The sequence below is a fragment of the Balaenoptera borealis genome (assembly GCF_965194805.1).
Source record: "Balaenoptera borealis genome assembly, chromosome: 18".
Classification (NCBI taxonomy): domain Eukaryota; kingdom Metazoa; phylum Chordata; class Mammalia; order Artiodactyla; family Balaenopteridae; genus Balaenoptera; species Balaenoptera borealis.
Genome location: NC_138877.1, coordinates 78,475,657 through 78,494,049, shown reverse-complemented (window position 1 = coordinate 78,494,049; position 18,393 = coordinate 78,475,657). Strand labels below are relative to the sequence as shown.

Below are 18,393 nucleotides of genomic sequence, written 5' to 3'. Positions count from 1 at the left end.
CCTAAGTCAGGGGTATCTCATGGTAAACATTTTTTTTTTACTACTCTGGCTGCTACCAAAGATCTAATGAACAAGCCCCCTGCTTTGGGGGAACTAAGAGTCAGGTTTAACAAATACTTGCTGAGGGCCAACAATGTCTCAATCTTTCAGGAATGTTTCCCTCTTTAGTTCTCAAAACAATTCTTCCAGTGAGGTATCATTTTTGCCTTTTTTTTTTGCCATCTGCCTTATGAAGAAACTGAGGCTCAGAGGAGTGGAGAACGGGCCCAGCTAGTAAGCGGCGCAGCCTGTGTCTGAACTAGACCATCGAACTTAAACTTGGTGGCCCCTCCGACACCACAGCTGCGGCTGCAGGATTTGTTTACGTGTGTATATCACAGCACAAGCCAGGGTGGAGTCTCCCCAAACACCAGCATGCGTGAGATGGAGACTAAGGGTGCACGGGAGGAGGAACGGCCGTCACTGAGGTTGGGATGCCTGGACAGGAGCCCAGATCACCCTCTGCATCTCCCGGGATGATCCACGACAGGAGGCCTTAACTGCTCTGTGACATCAGCCCAGTTTCCCTTTGGGTGAAGCCCACAAACCCCTTCTCAGGATAATGTTTTTAAATGTATAAAAAGGAACTTACTCATTGTTTGGAAAATTGGTAAACAAGGGGAAAGAATCTAGAGTGTGTATTCCATCTTTCTATACTAACTGTATCACTGGGTAACCGAACAGTTGATGAGGCATATTTTTTTCTTGAAGAAATATTACAGATAATAAATTATAAGAATGATAGAGTTAAAATAAGGCATTGTACAACCCCTCCTTAACTAATGGATCTAAACACTGAAAACCAATGGCTTCCTTCTGCCCCCAAACCTGATGGCATCAGGCCTCTAGATGAACTCTCAGTTGACAGGAAACACAGAGGAAAGAGGGACGTGATAAACTATGACCCGGGCATGCAACCCACAACCCAGATGGGGAAACTCTGCAGGATAAACAACCTCTCCCCTTTTTTAACTTCAATAAAAAATAAATTGCAAGAAGAGAGAAGAGATGAAGGCAGAATCTAGAAATTACGAGACTTAAAAGACATATCAACTAATTAAAAGTGTGAACCTATTTGAATTCTAATTTAAAAAAAATTTTTTATAAGCTAACGCTATGGATGCTTAGAAACTTGAACACTGATGGGCTATTTGATGCTATTTAAGGATGTGTTGGTATTATGGTTACCAACCATAATACTAATGGTATTATGGTATTATGGTAAATGGTATTATGATTATACTTCAAGAAAAAGACCTTATATTTTAGAAGTACATACTGAAATAGTTACAGATGAAATTATATGACATCTAGGGTTTACTACAAGATAACGTAGCATTGGAAAGGATTTGGGGGTATAGTTGGGTGATGGGTATGTGTGCGTCTATATATCATTTAATCTACTTTTATGTATGTTCCAAGTCCTCCACAATAAAAGGTTAAAACTAAGATTTAAGATTACCAAGGAAACAACTCATATTGAAATGCAAATATCAGAATATATTTTTAAAATATTTTGTGATATAGTAATAATTTTCCTCCATAATGCACTAAGTAACAAGTTCTGTGGCAGGTCCAAAAACGACTGCAATTTCAGAGTGGTTGGGAGCATACATGATATTTTGAAATATTTGTAACAAGTGTACCGTGACATGAAAATACTGATTATTTCAGTTGGTGACAAGGTCATAGGGAATGCTGATACTCCTGTGGTTTGTGGACTTACATTCATAACCAAAGGAAATGCTCAATTTCAGTTAAAGGCTAATAAAAATAAAGGTGACTATTTTTCTGTCCAAGTTCAATGGACATTCTGAGTTTTCCCCATGGAGTTCGTTGGCCCCAGGTTAGCGTGGTGGACCCAGGTTAATGGCCGTGTTCTCAAGGTGTGGGAGTGTTCTGGGGTGCATACCGTGGTTTTTTCTGGATTAGAGCCAGGCCATGTCTGACGTGGGGATTGGAACTGATTTTAAAATCCTGGTTCTTAGCTGCTTGAGACACTCATGGATCTGTCTTGGCTTCCTCTTTTTCTAGGAGCCATGGGGACCCTTGCTTCAGACAAGTTGGGAATCTCAGCATTTCTTCTTTCCTCCCCCGATGGAAAAATGGCCAAATTCACATTCCACATTCAAGGGACCACTTAGGAATCAGCTGTCACGATACAGAAACAGATTCCTAAAATGTTAGAATAAAAAGAGAACTTGGGGACAATTTACCACAACCCTTGCATCTGCAGGTAGGAACAGTGGTACTCAGACAGATGAGCTCTCTGGTCCAGAGGCCCCCAGACTCGCCCAGTTCATGGTGCCCTTCGTGTCTCGGGAAAGTTCCCACAGCAGCTTCGTCCAAAAGAAATACTTAAGTGTTTGTTTATTAAGAAGTTAGGTTCAGGGCTTCCCTGGTGGCGCAGTGGTTGGGAGTCCGCCTGCCAATGCAGGGGACACGGGTTCGAGCCCTGGTCTGGGAGGATCCCACATGCCGCGGAGCAACTGGGCCCGTGAGCCACAACTACTGAGCCTGCGCGTCTGGAGCCTGTGCTCCGCAGCAAGAGAGGCCGCGATGGTGAGAGGCCCGCGCACCGCGATGAAGAGTGGCCCCCACTTGCCACAGCTAGAGAAAGCCCTCGCACAGAAACGAAGACCCAACACAGCCAAAAATAAATAAGTAAAATTAAAAAAAAAAAAAAAATTAAAAAAAAAAAAGTTAGGTTCAACTTAAAAATTTTTACGTACTAACAACTCTGTAGCCAATTGAAAAAAGTAATACATGTCAGTTGAAGAAAAAAAGTGATATTTTAATTACATTCTTAAATGACTATACTGTATTACTAAAGGCATGTGTGTCTGCTACTGGAATCAGATTTAGCTGCCATCACCTTCATTTCATGTTCTACACTGATTTTTCTGTGGGACTTTGCTTTTTTAAAAGTTTGCATTTTCTTAATTTATTTATTTTTACCACAGTGTATCCGTTTAATGGTATAGTGCAATACAAGGGGGGCCCACATGGAACAAGGCAGTCCTGCTGAGCTGCAGAGGTGGAGATTGGAGAGTAGGACCAAAGAGAGAGCTGGAGGGTAGGATATAAGGAGTGCTTGGAAATCTACACAGACGTCCCCTGAGTCCTTGACTGAACACTTGGCTCTGCCTGCAAAAGGCACGGTGCTGACACGGCAGGCAAACTACCAAGGAGAAGTGAGCTGAGCGGAAATCCCAGAGCTCATGTGGGGCTGGGAAACGGTGCAGTAGTATGGAGAGACCTCACTGAACACACCAAGCACTCAACTGACGTCCCAAAAGAGATATGCCTTAAGAACAGGGCTACTCTAGCCCAAGAGTAAAGACTACTGCAGGCGTGCCCTAACAAAGCTTAAAAACAAGACTTAAAAGATCAAGCTGAAGTGCCTCAGAATTAAACTTAAGTCTCTTTAAATGAAGGCAGTCATGTTTGGACATTCAACAAAGGGGCATCTACTAGCCCAGCATACAATACAAAATCACCAGACACATAAAGAAGAAAAAGTGAGAAAAATATGAGTGGGAGAAAAATCAGTTAAAAATAAAAAAGACCTGAAATGGCAGACATGACGGACTTTAATATGATCAAAATAAGAAGTTTGAAGGATTTAAATAAAAATATGAATATAGTGTGGAAGCAGATGGGGAATATCAATAGAGAAGTAAAAGTGATTGAAAAAGAACACATGGAAATTCTAGTACAGAAAAACACAATCTAAAATGAAATTTTTGCATTCATCTGTAAATTCTCCAATCAAAATATCTGTCTTGTTCATAAACTTAATAAAGTATACAAAATGTATTGTCTCTATAAACAAAGTATAATATTAGACCAGTAATACTAGGTTTTACTCCAGCAGCTTTTCTGCAAGGAAGTCAAGGAACTTTATGAACATATCCAGCTACCCTTTAATCAACTGGGCACCACTGGACACCATTTTCACTCTCTAAGAGAGCACTGTTTAATCACTTTCTGCGATAATGGAAGCAATCAATATCTGCACTGTTCAGTATGGTAGCCACTAGCCACAGGTAACTACTTAAATTCATTTTAATTAAAAACCGTACTCCTCAGTCGTCAGATTTTCAGGGACTCAGCACAGCTCTGAGCTCTTTTTTTTTTAGCTCTGAGCTCTTAAGGAGGGTATTTATGTCCTCACACTCAATTTTGTTAAAATCTAATTTTTTGTATGTTAAAGGAATTAATTCAACTTCCTAGGCTTAGAATAACTCAGTGAATCCATTTATGCCCTGTAGTAGTTTATGCCCTGGGGAAATTCAAGTGGGAATTGTTTTCTCATTTTATTGTGGTATATCTGTGCCCTATATATGCTATAATATATACATGTCCAGATTATATAAGGACTATCCAAGTAGTCCCAGTATCAATCATAATGCCATTTTGTCTGTGTGTGTGTGTGTGTGTGTGTGTGTGTGTGTGTGTGTGTGTGTACATCATGTACTGGTGAGGAGGAAGACACAGTTATATTTAAGTGTAGCTGTAAATGTGTATTTTGAAAAGACAAAATATTTTCCTTATTTATTCTTTATCCAAATTCTGAACCTTATAAAATGGCCTGCCATAAGGTGCACTTTTGAGGGTTTGATTTGTAGGCTCCTGAACCCATTCCCTGGTTTATGTTCGAGAATTGTATATACTTTTTTGTTGGACCACAACAGTTCCATGAGACTTGATTTTGGGGGATATTTGTCCTAGCTACAGCCTACTTTCTCTGTGATAGAAAAGAGATTAATGAATTAATACCTTAATAAAACCTGTGTGTATTTTCCTTTTTCTCAGCGTTTCTGAATAGGGAGAAGGAATCACTTAATAATTTTGTGAAATGGTCTTTCCATGGCAACTCTTTGGCTATCTCTAACGAGCCAGTAGATCAAAGTCCATGTTTGTGGAATAAATGGAATAATTACCCTAAATATCTGTTACATAATAGCTCTCAGATCATGCAGCTCACTGGGGAATCACACCAGGTTGGGGGAGGGGGCGGGCATGGTCTCCTTGTCACCTTAGTCTCAATGGGTGGCTGACCTCGTCATTACTGGCCATTACTGTTCGTGGTGGTGGTGGGGTGGTGGTTGTCATTGTAGTTTCACTTTTCTAAGGATTCGAAGAAGGACTCTTTGCAGAAATGCTTCCAGATTCTGACTTAGTTGCAGTTCTTTCCTCCTCAGTCTGCTCAGGGGTGCAAGGGCTCCCATCATCTCAACAGGAATTACATTCCCTTTCCTTTCCCCATGTCAAGTGGATAAAGTCCTCAGACTGAAAAGGGAAATGATGGGGTCATAGGTAACTTTAAACCATAACAGCAAACTAAAAACAATCACAACTGGTACTGGGGCATTTCATCTTTTGAAATAAGAACCCCACCGACCAGGAACTTCTCAGTGAGCATTCACAGTTGTCTAAAACTGTGAATCTAGGGGCAGAGATCAGAAAATGCAGGAAATCAGTATATTCAAAACCTTTTTTCATGTCTAGATACCCATACCTCTAATGTACATCATAATTGTCTCCTAAAAAGTTCAGGAAAAATGGATTTCATCGAATGTATTTTGACTTTGCAGAATTACACTCTTACCTCTTAACTCTTCTTATGTGAATCCATTTGACTGTGCTCAAAACTCAGTGTTCAGTACGGTAGTGTCACTTGATGTTGGAACAAGAAAGAGGTTTGAGGAGCTACATCTAGCTCTGCTTTCCTATAAGAAGCCAACATAGGGAGGCAAAGCAGAAAAAGAGAGAATTCTGTGAGACAAGACAGCGTGTCCAACACCTGAAAAAAGAGAAAATTCCAATGTCTTTAGCAATGTGAAACCACAAGCCAAGGAAGGAAAACTGCAGAGGTATTCTTTAGGATTCTAATAAGGGAGTATTGTCACTAATTGGGAGCCAAGAGATCAATGTAACTGAATAAGGAGTCCAAAGGTAGTCCCAAACATATACAGTTAATTGATTTTCAACAAAGGTACAAAAGCAATCTAATGGGGAAAGAATAATCTTTTCAAAAAATGATACTAGAACAATTGAGTAACCACATGCAAAAAATATTAACCTTTACCTCACACCACATACAAAAGTTATGCTCAAATGCATCACAGACCTAAATGTGAGAGGTAAAACTATAGAATGTTAGAGCATTATTCAATAGAACTTTCTTGACGATGGAAATATACTTTGTCTGTATTTCCCAAAATAATAACCACATATGACTGTCGAGCATTTGAAACGTGGCTACTGTGATTGAGGAACAAAGTTTTAAAAAATTAATTTTATTTGATGTTAAATTCAAATAGCCATTTTTAGGCAGTGGCTACTTCATTGGGCAATGCGTTTCCAGAAGAAATCATGAGAGAAAATCTTAATGACCTTGAGTTTGGCAAAGATTCCTTAAATACAACACAAAGTGCATGAACTATATGAAAGAAAAACAAAATCAATAAACTGAACTTCATCTAAATTTAAAACTTTTCTTCTTCAAAAGACATCGTTGAGAAGATGAAGAGGCAAGCCACAGATTGAGAAAATATTTGCAAGACAGTGATCTGACTTGTGTCTGGAATATATAGAATTACCAAAATTCAATAATACAAAAAAATAATAAAAATGGGCAAAATGTTTTAATAGACAATTCTCCAAAGAAGATATATATTTGGATGGCTAGTAAGTACATGGAAGGATGCTCGACATGATTCGTCATCAGGGGAAGGCAAATTAAAGCCACATGGGATCCTACCACACACCCAGTAGTACGGCTAACAATGAAAAGCAAGTGTTGATGTGGATGTGGAGCAACTGGAACTCTCATACACGCTCGCAAATTCCTGATATGTTTAATCTTGCAAATTATAGTGTCAAAGGTGTTTATGATAGTGATGTAGAGTATGGAAGGAATTTGTGGTAAGAACAGAGAAAACTAAGTGTATGAATAACAAGAACTCTTGCAAAACAAGACCATTAATAACTTCAGGGAAAACAAAAATTTTGAACGAAAGGAAATATAATCGTAGTTTACCACTCTGCTCAGCCATGACCAGTACTTCCATGTTCAGACTAAGGTATACACTGAATATTTAACAGAAACAATGACATACCTACTTTGGGAAAGAGGGAAGTGGGGAAGAATGTAAAAGAATGTGGAAGCTTTATAGTTGCTAATGAATAAGGTCCAAATAGATAACGTCTAAAATTAATAAATCAAGAATAAGCAATATAAAACTATAATTCAGAAATACGGAGATAAACAGTGGGAAAAACAGCCAAAAGGCTTATAACAGGTCGCTGCTGGGGAATGGCCCTGAGAGCTGGGGATGCCTGAAACTAGGGTGGGGGGGGGGGTGCTACTTTCCTTATAAGCCTTATAATACTGTTTGCCTTTAAAAAGTACAATGTTCAGCAAAACTATGGAGACAGTGAAAAGATCAGTGGTTTCCAGGGGAGGATGAATAGGGGGAGAACAGGGGATTTGGGGGGCTGTTTGATACTATAATGGTGGATACATGACATTACGCCTTTGCCCAAACCCACAGATGTGCAACACCTAGTGTGTGCAAACGTAAAACTGTGGACTCTGGGTGATAATGATGTGTCAGTGTAGGATCACCAATGGCAACAAATGTACCATCTGGCGGGGATGTTGATGGTGTGGAAAGCTGTGCATGCTGGGAGGAGGGGGTACATGAGAACTCCCTGTACCTTCCACTCAGTATTACTGTGAACCTAAAACTGCTCTAAAAATAAAGTCTATTAAAACTGTTCCTATGTACTATATTAATTATAAATATTAGAATCTGTCAGCACTGGATTTTAGTCCTGAATTTTATGCTCATTAATGATATGCCCTTTTGTAGATAACTTAACTTCTCAGGTTCTTAACCTATAAAAAGGGGGAAATATAATAATTATAAATTGGAGATGTAGTGAGGATTAAATGAGATTATATATGTGAACTTTAATAGTGATTAATCTCTTTATACATTGCATTCTTCGCAAAGAGATAAAGATGGCTTACAAAGATGCATTTAATATAGCAAGATAAAGTGAATTAAAAATAAATAAGAAAAATAAGTCTGGCACCCAGGAATTGTTCACTTTTCTTTCTCCTGTAATTGAAGCAACACGTTTTGGGTAAATTTCATGAGTTCCTGTGCCCGCTACGTGCTGCCTTAAAGTGGCTTCAGTAAATTCTCTCTACTATGCTTTTACGTAAATGATTAGGTCAAGATGGACTCCTGCTTGGTTGTATTAAAAGGTCCTATTTACAAATAGCTTTTGGGGATAATTGCACATAGAATATTTGAAAGCCCGCAAGACTAAACTATTCAATTTTCTAGTAAACCAGGGCCCTCAGAATGTGCAATATTCACTAGGCAAGAAAATGTATTGGTGTCATGATCAAAAGAGTGAATGTTATGGCTTGAATGGTGTCCCCAAGAAGAGGCTGGCATCCTAACGTGACCTTATTTGGAAACAGGCTCTTTGCAGACAAACAAGTTAAGATGACGGTGTCGGTGTGTGTGGTGTCCTTGTAAAGGGCAAATTTGGATACAAAGACACACAGGGAGAACTCCAGGTGAAGATGAAGGCAGAGATCGGGTGATGCTTCTTCAAGCCAAGGGACGGCAAGGATACCAGCAAACCACAGAAAGCGGGGGGCAGGGGCGGGGGGCGGGGGGGTGGTACCTGGGACAGACCCTCCCTCACGGCCTCAGAGGGAACCAGCTTGCTGGCACCTGATGTCTGACTTCTGGCCTCCAGACCATGAGGCAATACCTTTCTGTTGTTTGAAGCCACGCGGTCTGAGGCACTTTGTACGGCAGCCCCGGGAGAAGATGTACGACAGTAGGGACTATTTAGTACACAGGAAGGTTCAAAAGGGTTCCTTGCTTAAAAGAATCCGACCCGAGTAAAGGACGTGATCTAACAGTCGCACCCCATCTCTGATCCTGGCACCGTGCACAGTACACAGCGCTTCTCTGAGGCAGGCGTTGGAGGGCTCCTTGCAAACTCTTGTCTTTTTAATACTTTGCTCTTTCCAATGTGACCCCTCTCTGACCCCCTCTGCTTTGGGTCCACTTCCAGCTTCTGGGTAACCCCTCGTTCCTAACCATTTTCTTAATGCTCCATGTATTTCTTGGGCTGAATTACGTTCTCCACTTGTTCCCATGTTCTACTCACGGTCATGAATACATCCAACCGAAATATTTCAATCACATCCAGTTCAAACGCAATTGTATGTTTATAACAGAGTCCTGGCTTCCATGGGCGAGAGGTTGTGTAGGAGTATTTTTATAGTGAGCTTCAAAAGCCCCTCGCGTATGTCCCCTGAGCTGGGTGAAAGCAGCATCGAAGCCTGAAGTCCTTCCTCTGTGGCTCAGCACACAGCTGGTCACAGGCTATCTGCCTTCCTGCCCTGCCGGCTTCCTTTCCTCATTGCTGTCCCGAACTTTCCTCGGTCTTTCTCAACTTCCTCAACAAAACAAAAATAAGAAAAATGAATTTTAAAATAGTAAAAAACTTTAGAAGAAAGTAGTTTAACATGCATACTTGAGAGTTCTCTCTTTCAAAGGGAGCGTGTTCTCCTATTCATAGATATTGAACAAGCCTATAAGATAAAAATAATTATTTGACAAAATAAAAATGGTAATCAAATGTTTGGATTTCAGAGTGACAGTAATAACTCATACTGACGCCTTCTGCTTTTTGAACTGCCACCTTCAGACATTGAATTGACCCGCCCCTTCCAACATTATCACGTACTGTTAAGGCCATGGCGGCTAGGACGATGATTACGTGCAGGCGTGTTCCTTGTACAATGTCCCCAACACCCAGGACTATAGACATTGTGTCACCATGTGGTTTACAAAGAGAAAAGAAAATCCTGTACAAAGATAGAAAAAATGTCCTGGGACAGAATAGTTGACACTAAGGTGAATTAAATAGAGAAAATCCAGGGCGACTCTTAAAGCGGTCTTGTCCTTGGTCAAAACTAGTAGACTAAGCATCTTTTTAAAAAGTTGATAGAAATCCTGGTGCTGGGAGCACTTACAACGAAAACAGACAACAAGCTGATGAACATGTTTCAGCAAGTTTTTGCATATGTTTACATGTTTGTAGTTTACCATCTCTAATTCTCTCTGAGTTGCATGAATTTAAATTTGGTTATGTTAATCTGAGGAAGATATTAATGTAAAACCTTTCTTCTCATTTAAAAAAAGGATAAATCATTTATATTACTCTTTCAAACTGAGATTACTAGCAGAAATGTATTCTCAGTTTTAAAAAATGTGAAATTTGGATAACAAGCTAAATTACCCACTTACTAAGGGAAATTATACAAAATTCTTAAAATAATTAAACCAATACTTTATTATCTAAATGAATACATCACCTGTAGTAACTATTTGCAGAAAAATAAGATTGTATTTAAAGTCGCAGCTCAAATTAAATGATGCCATTGTAGTGACATAATATAAGCAAAAATAGATCATTTAAAATCAATCTACAAGCTGCAAATTCAATGCCAACTTGAATCGTGCGCGTTTTTACCATACCCTTAGTATTCTGGTAATTTTTTACTGTGCCCCAGGCCAAAAGAAATATCTAACAGTTCCATTTGTTAAGTAGCTATGTAACTTAATATATATTTATATCCTGACAACTTAGCTGCCATTTTTAAAAAATTACATGAATTGAATGAAAAAAATAATACTTTCACTTCATTCCCTGACTAACCACCATTGCTGAGTAAGGCTCAGCCGTACGAGGTCCCCTCTGCACAGTTTCTCTGACCTTGGAATCACGTCGTCCCCAACACCTCACTCCTGACCTACCTTACGTCTCCCACGGGAATTGCTTTTGACACAGCAACTGCCAAAAACCCAATTTCATGAAGACATGATGTCATCAAGAGGGATTCAGCTACAAGCAAACGTTGAGACTGGGAGCTACCATAAGATACAGCTCCCAGGGCATCTGACCAAAGTCCAGCACTGCTGTGTTTCCCCCCAAATTCACAAGTATCCTGAGCTGTCTCTCTGAGTTCTGTGACACCCCCGGGAAAGCACAGGGCGGGGACAAGGCTGGGACAGGTTATCTGGCACTGCCCTACTACCCAGTGGAGCTGCCACGTGCTTTCCTCTGCTGCCACCATCATTCTAACTGTAAGAAATCAACGTCCAGTTTTATACATTTCAACCATACAAGCAAGTTACACAGTCCACTTCACACTAGAACGAGGAGCATTACAAAGAAGGATAATAAGGCAGCATCCGGAGACAGACCTGGCTGGGACTAACTGCCAACCTATTCCCACATCAAGGTCACCACCTTCAGACTTATCCCCCTTGCGCTCCCTGCTAGATTTCTTGATGGTTCTACGATTAAAGCGGAAGAGGTGAATTCCCACCCTGTGCCTCCTCACAGGTGCCCCTCGCAGTCTAAGAGGGTGGCCCCTTTCCCCTGCCCGCCTCCTCTGTCCAGGTGCCTGAACCATCTCTGCACCAGAGCTGGCTTCATCCTTATGGTCCTGGGAGGAAACTTACCTTAATATCACATGAAACAGCGGGGCTTGGTACCACACCGCACCGTATGATACAGTGTAACACAACACAGCACAACTGTAACACTTCACTGGCAAACCAAAGCTCCTTGCACCCCCATGTGTCAGATTACGGAGCAGGTCTTGGGGAATCGAGAGTTGGAAAACAAGCTCCCGCAGTCCAACAGTCCCTTGGTTTGGGGCTTATGTACACAAGCTCTGGGGTCCACTCGCCCAGCCACAGGAGGAGGCCCGCGTGCCACTCTCAGCACCGGACTCTGCTTTCCCGTCTCCTTAATCACCACCAGGACTATAGCCAGGGAAGCACGCCGCGCCCAGGGCCCCGGGCTGTGCGCCAGGCACTGTGCTAAGCCCCAAGGTGCCTGCTCCCCGCACCGTTCCCTGGGGGTGCGCGGGGGGCCTCCAGGCGGAAGCAGGCCGGCTCCTCTGGGCTGGTCCTTGACAGCAGCTTCCCAGCAGCCCCCCGAAGCCCCTGCCTCTGCTCCGCTGTACGGATTCAGTTCAGTAAATGGCTGTTGGTCCCCACAAGGTGCCTGGAACTGTGCTGATGCTTGAAATGAAACTTTAGGACAAATGAACGGATCAAGCCAGACACCGAGCCTGTTCTCCAGGAGGCTGGGGGCTACTGGGCATGCTAGTTGACGTGCGGTCTCTGCCCGGGGGCGCGTCTGCTCCCCGGAAGGTGTTCTAGCAAAGGCAGGCCTTCATCTGCACGAATCTGCAGGTGGCCCAGGCTTCGCAGAGACTGCACAGGGAAGCGGGAAGGGCCGACCCCGTTCTGGTCAAGATTTTAAAAAGTCCTAAAGTGAAGACTTCGCCTTAAAACGTTGTAAATGTGCTACTTTCCTCAAACCTGATTTAATATAACTGTTAAAAATTCATAACTGTTTCAAATTCATTTAAAACTTAAGCTGTTTAAATTTATATTGAACTTGAAGCTTATAGATTGATTTAAATTATCTATTTTTAATGCAAATGCATGATTACATTTGAGCTGTGACTTTAAAGGCAATTTTAGTTTTCTGCAAATAGTTGCTACAGGTGATGTATTTATTTTAGACAATAAAGTACGGTTTAATTATTTTAAGCCTTTTACATAATTTCCTTTAGTAAGTGTAGAAATTAGTTTCTTATCCAAATTTCGTAGTCAATGTTTTAAAATTGAGAGTATATTTCTTGTAGTAATCTCAGATTGAAAGACTAAAATAAATGATTCATTTTTTAAATGAGAAGAAAGGTTTTACATTAATGTCTTACTCAGATTAGCATAACCAAATTTAAATCCATGCAACTCAGAGAGAATTAGAGATGGTAAACTACGAACATGTAAACTCATGTGCAAGGACTCGCTAAAACAAGTTCATCAGCTTGTTGTCTATTTTCCTTGTAAATGCTCCCAGCACCAGGATTTCTATCAACGTTTTAAAAAGATGCTTAGTCTACTAGTTTTGACCAAGGACAAGACTGCTTTAAGAGTCACCCTGGATTTTATTTCTCTATTTCATTTCATTCACTGTAACATAAACATTTCTACTCCAGCCCTTCCCTCCTTCCTTCCTTCCCTTCCCTCCTTCCTTCCTTCAATTCCTTCCTTCCCTTCCTCCCTTCCTTCCTAGTACAGGATTTTCTTTTCTCTGTGTATGTAAATCACGTGGTGACATTATGTCTATAGTTCTGGGTGTTGGGGGCAGTGTACGAGGAACACACGTGTAATCATAATAACCACAGCAATTACATTTATAATATGCAATAATGATCAAAACAAGAGAGTTTAAGAAACTCTTCCCTGCCCACTGTTCACAGGGGCCTGATTATCTGGACTGACATCCTTATCCATTAGAATGATGAACGATTTAGACAACAAAGAGTGTCATCTTCTCCAAAAGCTACAGGTAGAATGCATGGGCTATCAGATTTCCTGAATGATGCCCTGTGTCCTGAAAGTAGCTAAAAACCCTACTGGAATTCCTGTATTATCAAGATGGCTTTGATTCTTTCTATAGAATATTTTCTCTCATTTTACCCTACTTAAAATTTATTTTCTTGCATGTTACTGAAATAGATACGGATTTCTTCCATCACCACACTTTTATCTAGGTCTGTATCTATAAATACAATGAATGCTATCTTTATTATGATCTGCAGTAACAGTCACATGCGTCATGCGGAACCCTGTGCTTTCTAGGTAAAACATTGCTGATACAAAATAGCTTATTCTGTTTACAACAGCAGCCTCTCTATTTGTCCAACCTCTTCCTCTCAAAGACACTTAGAGTACTTAAGGTATCAAGGTTTTTGTTTTTGTTTTTTAAATAAGATACTCCCGTTTTACAGATGACAATATTGAGAAAGTTGATAGTTAAATAATATTGTGTTATTATGATTACAATTACGATATATTCAACAAAACCCATTTATTCCATCTCACATGTACTATTAAATGCCCTTCTCCTACTTTCAAATACCATTAAAATAACGCTCAACTATTTATGTGAATGTTTTGGCCCACACTGCATTCACGAGGGCTGTGCAGACCTGGTCTACATAAATACAAATTAGTTTAGTAAAATTAGAGATTGATAAGGCACAACGTGACTTTGCCTCGTCCTTTGAATCGCCCATCTTTAACACAAAGACGCGGGTGTGGAGTCCGCCTCCTGTGTCGTCCCGACTGCCCTCCAGGAGAGGCCCAGTGCGTCCACAGGCAGCCAGGATGGCCGGTCCACAAATGGAAAATAAACTCAGTAAATCGGTCAGTCCTCTCTACTTACAAGATTCTACTAATAGAGCTTAAATTTTTTCTTCTCCCGCTAATTTAATTTTTTCAAAAATCATCTAAACTGAACAATTAAGGGAGAGTACTTTATAAATAATAAACTGCTGCTCAAATTTAAGTGATCTAGACACGGTCTTAATAGCTACTTACCATAAAATTGTTGGGGCCCGTGTCCTATCACGGGTCTCCCGAGAGCCCTGCTGGACCTGCCTCAGCACCTTCTGGAGGGTGCCTAGGAGAGGGCCAGGTCCCTTGGAACCTCAGGAGCAGCCTGCCCAGGGCGCTCGGTCTGAGAACCTGCGTTAGTAACAAGCTCTCCTGGTGTCCTGTGCACCTGGATGAGAGGCTGCTGCCCTCGTGAACCTCTGAGTCTAAATCTTTGCCAACTCAAAGCCGATCTGGAGCAGCCATTCGCTGAAAAACAAAGCCGTGATCAGACCTACTCTGCTCAAAGTTATTCCAACCTTCTTCCACGCAAAAAAAAAAAAAAAAGAAAAGAAAGAAAAAGAAAGAAAAAAAAGAAAAGAAATACAGTGTGTGTGCACGCCCCATGGGAGGACCCCACCAGACTCAGCTTCCAGCCGAGCTTTCACTTACTCTGAGGAGCCTTCCCGGACCCCCCAAGATGGGCATGCACAGTCTGTCCCACAACAGTGGCCCTGAGTGCCACACTCTTTCATGTGATGACCAGGCTCACCCGCTGGGCAGTGAGGCCCGTCATGTCCGCCACTGCATTCTCAGCACCTGCGCACAGGCCACACGTACAACAGGTGCTCAGACAGTAACGCGGACCCACCATGGACTTGTAATCACTGTCTGCTGGGCAGATGGACCAATGACGTGATGATCGTCAGGTAACTCTCAAGAGAAACCGTTATTAATACGATGGAGGGGACACTGGTTTGTATAATTATCACTGTTTCCCACCCAGGCCACACTTGGCAACTGACGTCACAATTCCCCACGTAATCCCTGCCTGAACGGACACAGGCTTATGTGTCAAATCACCATTTCTTGGGAGGTTACTATTTGCTGGGCACAGCATACTCTTAGATCCTTAATCCCGACTACATCCTTCTGAGGTTGGCTTGATGATTTCTGTTTCACATGTGAGAAGATGGACTCAGAGGTAAAGACAGTTACCCAGGACATGGGGCTGCTACGTGACCAGCCATGATTCAACTTCAGTTCTGACTCCAAATCTTGCATCCTTTCCCATCTTGCTGGACAAGGCTCAACAGAGATTAGAAACAATATAAACATCATCTCACCTCACCGTGATTCTTCCTTTTCTTTGAGCACAGGTGTGTCATTTCTCCCTGAGGTGAAAATGCAAATGGCCAGTTTTTAGAAGGATAAATGTCCCCCTTCAGTTCAACTGCTAACACAAAGAACAAAGCTCCTGCTTTTTCATCTGTGTGGATATTCATGCTAAATTGCCTGCTGAAGTCTGGGCTTTCCCACATATCTAAATTTCCCCCTATAGTATGGATGACTTAAAAGCATGAGGTTTCTAAATCCTTTCCCAGGTTACAACATGCTCACCTGGATTTCCTCCTGTTCTGTTGCTTAGAAATAAAAAAGAGAAGTTGGCTTCTGCTTGGAATGTCTTCAGGCTGACCTTACCCTGCTACCATACTGTTTATAGGTGTTCTGTACCTATGAGGCTCTGTGCCCTATGCGTTCCAGTTTTCCTCCTGTGAAACCCGAGGTCAGTCTTTTCGATGCTAAGACTCTCATCCCCATGTCTGTGAGCGTGGAGGACTATTGCTGCCACTAGATACCGTCTCTACTTAGCGTTTCCGGGGTGCGCAGAGAGAGAACAATGTCTGGGTGATAACTCTTGTCAGTCCCCCCATTGTCAAACCCAATCTTACATTCCTCCACACTCTCACAATATTTCCCCATTGGGAACATGCCTGACATTGCAATTTCTCAAAACTGCAGCTCCGCAGTGAATGCCTAATTCCTGAAACTGCAAAATCTCACAAAAGCTGAGTTTTTCCACTGATTTGACTGGCTGACTATTTCGAGGCTTTGCACGTGAAGCCCTGCTGTTCTTCACAAACAGCGTCTTTAACGTCCCCACGCGGTCGTTCTGAAGTGGCTGTGGGCAACGAAGTCCTTGCGAGGGACCTGCGGGGCGTTCAGACTCACTCACAATGTCCGGCCTTCCTGCCACAGACAAAATTTCCCCATAGGTTACCTTTAGCACTTCAGGAGTAGCAATCGGTGACTTGCTTTGAACCCGGAACCCATTCACCAGGAGAGCCCAGTGTTACCCAGGGCGGCTGTGCAAACACATCAGCGCACGTGGAGGTATCTGTTTGCGGTGTTTTAAAAACTGCTTTCTCTCCCTCTCTCTCTGGTGTTGGTGTTTTCACATTTAAAGATGAAAAGCCAATTTAGAGGAAAATATGGCAATTCTGTTTTGTTTTCACTATCAAAATAGATGATCTTTTTCTATCTTTGGATATACCACTAGTTTGGGTGCTTTATCTATTTTTCATATTTGTTAAAGCCCCTCGTGCTGTTACTGCAGCGCAAGTTGCCAGCTTGACTGGCGAGGAGGACAAATGTATCCTTTTCCTTCCTTCTCCCCTGACCCCCGACCCGATCCCTCACCGCAAACTCCAGTTTTCCTGACTTGCCGGATGAGCCGTGGGGATTTCGCTCCCCATGAGCTACGCCGGATTATCACCCAGATTAGCGCCTCATTCCCCCGCCCTGATGGAGAATGGGGTCTGGCGACAAGCAGCCTGAATGTATTCCATCGCCCACCCCCCAGTACTGCCCCCCCCCTTCCACACACGAGGTTTGCAGGAGCCCAGGTCGGGCAGCGATTCCTGCAGAGCCTGGGGAAAAGCGGAAAGGCAGGGCGCCCGAGGACCTGGTCTTTCAGCTTTGGTCTCTCATGCACACACAACTGCCTCGGCAGGACGGGCCTCTCCGGCCTTCTCCGCCCAGGCTCGCGTGCGGAGGAGCAGCCGGAGGCGGCCCAGGAAGTGGAGCCGGGCGCTCTGGTGGCGGAGAAGGACTCGGATGGACCCGCAGTCCGCCCTGCGGTTGCCGTCGCCTCGGCGCGGGCCTCCCGTCTCCCCGCCCCCAACTTGTTGCGGCCGAGCCGGGAGACGGCCTGTTCCGCTCGCTGACTGTAAAAGGGTTTGACTTGCAGCTGACCCCGGGTCAGGACTTTCTCTGCACTAATCCCGCTCTCTTTAGACACAAAACACGCTGCCCTCTTCCCTCGCATCAGTCATCTTAATCCCCCCGGCGGCTGACACCCCGCGCGGCCCCCGGGCCCCGGCTGCACCCGAGTGGGCTGGGGGTGGACGCCCGGGACCCCACGCCCCTCCCGCGCCGAGCCCGCGGGGACGCGGCGGAGCGGACGGGGGACGGGCCGCCCCCGGCACCTGCCGACCCCGACCCGGACTCCGGGGGAGCGTCCCGGGCCGGGCCGCGGGGGGAGGCGGGACGCGGCGAGAAGAGACAAAGGAAAGGCCGGGAGCGCAGGGCAGGAAAGCGGAGGAGACGGAGCGGGAGGGGAGGTAGAGGGGAGGGCGAGAGCGAGGCTAACGGGACGGGAAGGGACGGCTGGAGAGCTGCCGGGAGAGAAGTGAGCGGGAGGAGAGGCGGGGGCCGGGCCGCGAACCCGGCGGGAGGAGGGCGACGGCGGGCGGCCGGGAGGCCCGGCCGCCCCCGCCCGGAGGGGACCGGGACCCGCACGCCGGGCGCAGGGTGCCGCCCGCCGCCGACGCTGCCGGGTTCCCGCGGGCGGGCGGAGCGGGGACCTGGCGGGCGCGCAGCTGGGGAGGAAGGGCCGGGAAGGAGGGGGGCGGCGGGGAGGGGGAGGGGGAGGGGAGGCGAGGGAGGGAGGGGGAGGGGAGGCGAGGGAGGACGAGCTCCGCGCCCCCCGCGGGGCCTCGCCGTCGGGCTGGGGGAGGCGGGCCGGGGGCCGGGAGTGAGGGGGCGAGGGTGAGGGGTC

At 44.1% G+C, this 18,393-nt stretch overlaps 1 long non-coding RNA gene across 2 annotated transcripts in view; it reads right to left on the bottom strand.

Annotated features, from left to right (window-relative positions):
* The window catches only part of LOC309615515, a 32,866-nt gene extending 15,839 nt beyond the window's left edge, over positions 1-17,027 (bottom strand). Inside the window, exon 1 of one of the 2 annotated variants that reach the window (XR_014236899.1) lies at positions 15,680-17,027. This is a non-coding gene — a long non-coding RNA (uncharacterized lncRNA). Of the gene's footprint in view, positions 1-5,653; positions 8,676-15,679 lie in introns of those variants that run through there. The other variant, XR_014236900.1, reaches the window with a different exon arrangement.
* Between the last annotated feature and the right edge of the window lie 1,366 nt (positions 17,028-18,393).